We start from the raw sequence: 6,000 nt of genomic DNA on the forward strand, positions 1-6,000 counted from the left end.
GTCCTGGTTCTGTATAACAATCAATGGAAGTCGGACTGTTGTTGGTCGGTGACTAAGGTCACGATGGCTCCTACGATTTTTAATGGTTCCCCTGTATATGTTGCCAATCTGTCCCCGGTGTCGTGTAAGCCTGAGGGTGCCCATTCGGATTGGGAAGAAGGTCTCCTGTGGCTCCTGTGTCTAGGAGGTGACCATTGACCTGGAGCTGAATCCGGATCGGGGCCACCTTGGGGGCGGTGATGCAGTTCCATTCTATCAGCTCTTCCTGGTCAATGTATAAGGCCCTGTCCAGAAGTGGCTCCGTCTTCTGGCTGGAACAGTATGCGCCCTGCCAATTCTGGCAACCTTGGTTTTGGCAGGTCTTGCGACCACCCAGCAATGCTGTGACTGCTCTCTCTAGTCCTCTGGGGCGATCTCCCATCTGTCTGCCGTAGCCCGTGGCAATCGAGCCTTGTCTTGGTAACGTTTACCTGATTGTTGACATAAAGACGGGTGGATCACCTGAGCAGCGTCCCTAGGGGGCGTCGTACTCTTGTCTAGGGGTCATCTGACACTGTTGGCATTGTAATTGATGGAACCCTGGGGTTCCTGGGCCTCTTTGTGTTTTCATGAGATATAGACAGCTCAATGGCTCTTTTTCGGTCCAGGGTTAGGTCTGCCAATAGGTAAGGCTTTTGATGATGCTGAACGTTGGTGCCCCACAAACGGTCAGGAGAATCCCCTGCTGTCAGTCTTCTGTGTCTATGTGTTTCCGGGAAGAAGTATCACATTCTTTCAGCAAATTGACCACAATCCTGTCCACCTGCATTGTGTGGCTCCAACTTCCCGAACATCGGCACCTTCGAATCTCCTTCATTTCATTTTCTTGTCGGACTATTTGGTTACGGCAATGTTGGCCAGAAACACTTTTTTGCTTTCCTTTTTCCTCATCGCCAGAGGACTGATCCAGGAGACCGAGAAAAAAGGTTCACTTAACTTTAATATAAACTTAAAGGTTAAGGCCACTATTGCGGCATACAACAATAGGGTTCCTGTCGGGGACCAGCGAGAGTACCAGTCCCAGTTTGGGCCGGTATTTAAAGGCCTAAGTAACGAGCCCCAGCTGGGTAGACCTCCACCCACTCGCGGGGAAATTGGTATTCCATCAATTCCCACAGGGAGATCTATCAGTGTAGCCCTGTGGGCTTCGTGAGGGTTATCACAATCCTCTTCACTCCCATTTTGATGTCTCAATACCATACATGGTAGCATAGACTAAAATCTGAAGAGTGAGGTTTTAAAAATTTTTTAGAGGACCCAATTATTATTATTTTTCCAATTAAAGAGCAATTGAGCGTGGCCAATCCACTTAACCTGCACATCTTGGGGTTGTGGGGGTGAAACCCACGCAAACACGGGGAGAATGTGCAAACTCCACACAGACAGTGACCCAGAGCCGGGATTCGAACCTGGGACCTCAGCACTGCACGAGTGAGGTTTAGACTGAAATTTCAAGGGTGCAGTTTTGAATCTCAAAGAGTCCAGAAATTTTGCCAAAAAACCGCTACAACTGGGACACATATACAAGACTCCGACTCATTTGTGACAGGGTCAGACACCAACCGGGAACCACGCGGCTAAACGTGCTCACTGTGGGACTTTGTTCCTGCCATGATATGCTGACAGGCACTTAATGAGATACAGACAGGCAGCTAATGAGCACAGGGAACAGGACATAACCAATCAGCAGGCGGAACACTTGGGAGGTGGTTTCCCACTATAAAAGGCACGAGGCACTCATACTCCCCCTCTTTCCACTAGGGCCATCTGCAGAGTGAGTCCAGTGTACATATCACGTAACGCATACAGCACGTGGTGAAGAGCTAGTCTGGTTCAGTCTAGATAGAGAAATCACAGCTAGGTTAGCAGAGTGTTGAACTCACAGAGAACTGTGCTAACTGTGTGACAGGTTCAATAAATCAAGTTGATCTAAACTCAAGGTCTGGAGTCTACTTGAGATATAGCTGCATCCAGTTGCAGCCCGTGTTATCTCAACATGCTTAACACGACAGTTGCATTTAGTTAAATCGCACCCGTGGATCAAGGCTCCTTCGGAGCATTATCACTGGCACAGACCTATTGAGATGAATGACCCTGTTCCTGTGGAATAAATCCATTGTAAATATCTCGCCAGTGGATGCACATTGGATTCAATTAGCATGAAAGCTGTGTAACTCACCGTGAGGACATTCACCAGTGCTGTTTCTTTCAGGTGAAGTGTTAAATTGAGATCCTATTTGTGGTGATATGCCTGTAGATAATATTACATATACCCAGCAGTGTGACCTCCCACCAGCAGGTGGCCATGTACTCAGCAGTGTGACCTCCCACCAGCAGGTGGTGTCAGACAGTCATACATAAGGGTGGTTCCAGGAGTGTGTAATGTAACTCAATGATAACTTGGTCTGTATCTGATCATTACCTTACCACGTGTACATTCATAAATTCTAGTTCTGGCTAAGTCACCAGCAGTCCTGTAGATTCATTGCGTGACAAGATCAGGGACACAACACTATTTTACTGGTTCACCTGGGCTTTATGGAGCTTATTTGAAGAACAGCCCCCAAGGCTGGCTTCACCTCAAGTCAACTAACTAGTCATTCATCTTATTTGCCATTTGTGCGAGACTGCTTCTTGCCAAGTTAGCATCTATTCTGCATCCATATAACAGCAGGTACGCTCCAAGAATAAATCACTGGTTGCAAAGTTCTTTGGGATGCTTCAAGAAATGTTAGCTACATTAGGGCAGCACGGTAGCCTTGTGGATAGCACAATTGCTTCACAGCTCCAGGGTCCCAGGCTTGATTCCGGCTTGGGTCACTGTCTGTGCGGAGTCTGCACATCCTCCCCGTGTGTGCGTGGGTTTCCTCCGGGTGCTCCGGTTTCCTCCCTCAGTCCAAAGATGTGCAGGGTAGGTGGATTGGCCATGATAAATCGCCCTTAGTGTCCAAAATTGCCCTTAGTGTTGGGTGGGGTTACTGAGTTATGGGGATAGGGTGGAGGTGTTGACCTTGGGTAGGGTGCTCTTTCCAAGAGCCGGTGCAGACTCGATGGGCCGAATGGTTTCCTTCTGCACTGTAAATTCTATGATCTATGACATCAATGCAAGTTGCTTCTTTAAAGCAGCACAGGACCTAAAGGCAAATTGTTGTATTAGAATCCGAGGGGAGGGCATTTTGCAGCAATGGATAACTGACAGAAATAGCAACTGCAGAGAAATTGATTCCTTGCCACTTTCTGTAAGTAATGTGAGGTTATAAAATGATAGGAGGTGATCCAGTGAGTAACTAAGTCATTCAAAGCAAGACAGTCCTTTGTTTGATCTCTGGGCTGCACTGAGCTAATTAGCTTCAGCAGAAGTGTTAGTTGGACCTCCACAATTCGCCTTTAGCGTGTTCAATTTTTCTGTGTTTGATTATGGGAATCTGATTACTATTGATGCTCACTGTGCTTGACTGGTTAAGCCTGGGTGTGGACTTAGAGGAAAGTTAGCTAACGGTAGAAAGAACTGGGAGCTTGAATTGGAAATATCAGTGCAGACGTTGTGTGACTGCAAAGATATTTTAAAGAATTCCAAAAAAGTTCTTATATATAGAAAGTAGTGCCATCTCTGCACAGATCTGATATATAAAATATAACAGCCTCATCATCCCTGGGTTAACAAAGGGAAAGGTCGGCCATGACTTTTGCTCCTGTTGGAAATGTGGGGCATAAGGGGAATGCAAATTAGACCTCTAACCCGACCTAGGAAGCAACATCTCCAGGGAGGCTGATGGAGAGATCAACGTCCACACAAGAATTAGCAAAACCGCATTGGTTTTCCTGTGGCTTCACATGGTGTGAACATCCAAATCCTTCAACACAGCCATGAAGCTGCTATTCGACACGTTCACTGTAGATCCAATCCCAATCTATGCCAGCGAGATATAGAAGAGAACAGCAACAGCATATGTGCCATGAAAGCTGGATGCCTTTCACCACTGCTGCCTACGTAAGATCCTAGATATCACATGAAAAAATAGCATCACCAGTGAGAAATTGCTACTCAGCACTGGACAGACGCCTGTGCAGGACATCGTGGCAGCGAGAACATTGAGACTGGCAGGGTCAAAGAACAAAGAACATTACAGCACAGGAACAGGCCCTTCGGCCGTCCAAGCCTGCGCCGATCATGCTGCCCGTCTAAACTAAAACACGTCTGTAATTCCAGGGTCCGTATCCCTCTATTCCCGTCCTATTCATATATCCGTCAAGATGCCTCTTAAACGTTACTATCATCCCTGCTTCCACCACCTCTCCCGGCAGCGAGTTCCAGGCACCCACTACCCTCTGTGAAAAAAAAACTTGCCTCGCACATCTCCTCTAAACTTTGCCCCTCGCACCGTAAACGTATGGTCCCTGGTAATTGATTTTTCCACCCTGGGAAAAAGCCTCTGACTCTCCACTCTGTCTATGCCACTCAATTTTGTAAACCTCTGTCAGGTCGCCCCTCAACCTCCGTCGTTCCAGTGAAAACAATCTATTTACATATTTCATGAATCATGGGCGGGATTCTCCGACCCCCCGCCGGGCGGAGAATCGCCGGGGGCTGGCATGAATCCCGCCCCCGCCGGTTGCTGAATTCTCCGGCATCGGATATTCGGCGGGGGCAGGAATCGCGGCATGCCGGTTGGCGGCACACCAAGCACTCCGGCGGGCGCTTAGCCCCTCAAGGTGAGGGCTTGGCCCCTAATGGTGCGGAGAAATCCCCACCTTCGGGCCGGCCTGACGCCGGAGTGGTTCCCGCCACTCCATCCCGCCGGGACCCCCCGCCATGCCGGGTAGGGGAGAATCCCGACCCAGATATTTAATATCCTTGAATTGGACTTGGCCCCACCAGAGAGTTAGTAGAATGGATACCACCAGATGGAAAAACAAGATGGGGAGGGAGCGGTAAGTCTAAGGAAGTGACTTAGTGGCTTCATGATGAAATGCTATAAATGGGCACCTAAATACGAAGATTACACCAATTTTACAACTGCAACCTATTTGTATTAGGCTACGGGAGGTGGGGGAGGGGGGAGGGGGGGGGGGAAGGATTAACAAGCGCAGCACAAACCTAAACTGGGCACTCACCACCCATTTGGCAGATTCAATCAAGCCTTTGCACAAGTGCACACTTGTTTTCCATTTTCTTGCAGATGTGGAACTGCAAACAGATGTTCAGCCTTCAATACCTTTGGGAGAGGCAAGTTGGGGAGCAGGACTGAGAAAATGTAATTAAACATAAGCTGAACATGTGAGGGGTTGGGTCTCTCTCGAGTGTGTTGCGTCTCTGCGCTGACAACACAGTTAACCCAAAAATGCTCAAGAGAAACAACAAGAGGTTTTTAAGATCATAAGAATGTGATAACCGCGTTCATTCGCTGGTACGAAATAAGCTGGCATAACTGGCAAAATTGTTCCTCTTCCAGGTGTGCCCGATTTTGCCACAAATAGTACGCAAAAGCCTCCCTCACCTTGCTTCAATTCAGTGACTGAAATAGAAAATAAAATACTTGTTTCAAGGACAACCAGACCTGAGTATTAACTGTGGGTGGGCTGATAGAAGTCACTCAATGGCATGGATTTTTGTTTGCTCTGCCCAAATAAACAAGACTCCCCCCCTCCCCCAGCTGAATCAGTTTCCATCACAGCAAACAATGCTTGAGCTCAATCTTAGTGTAAATTTCCAGGTGAGGTTGATAGCCCACAGCGAGTGACCCCCCCCCCCCCCCCCTCCCCCCCGCTCCCCCCAACCTCTCGTACATGGTTGCAGCTAATCCAGCGTGTCTGGAACTGTAAAGGGAAATGAAACCTCTGACAAGAAAGAGTGAAGAAATTGAGCTGTTGAACGAGAAATGAAAGCCGGGAATATTGGCTGCCTGTTTTTCTAGGTGTAAGGCAAGGGGGGAGGGGGTTGCCATAAGTTTGTGTTGATTC

General features: G+C 48.1%; 1 long non-coding RNA gene across 1 annotated transcript in view; it reads right to left on the minus strand.

Annotated features, from left to right (window-relative positions):
- The window catches only part of LOC140393669 (uncharacterized), a 103,357-nt gene extending 98,083 nt beyond the window's left edge, over window positions 1-5,274 (minus strand). Inside the window, exon 1 of the long non-coding RNA XR_011935707.1 lies at window positions 5,155-5,274. This is a non-coding gene — a long non-coding RNA (uncharacterized lncRNA). The remainder of the gene's footprint in view (window positions 1-5,154) is intronic.
- Window positions 5,275-6,000: the final 726 nt, after the last annotated feature.

This window comes from Scyliorhinus torazame, chromosome 17, assembly GCF_047496885.1.
Source record: "Scyliorhinus torazame isolate Kashiwa2021f chromosome 17, sScyTor2.1, whole genome shotgun sequence".
In the NCBI taxonomy this organism is placed as follows: domain Eukaryota; kingdom Metazoa; phylum Chordata; class Chondrichthyes; order Carcharhiniformes; family Scyliorhinidae; genus Scyliorhinus; species Scyliorhinus torazame.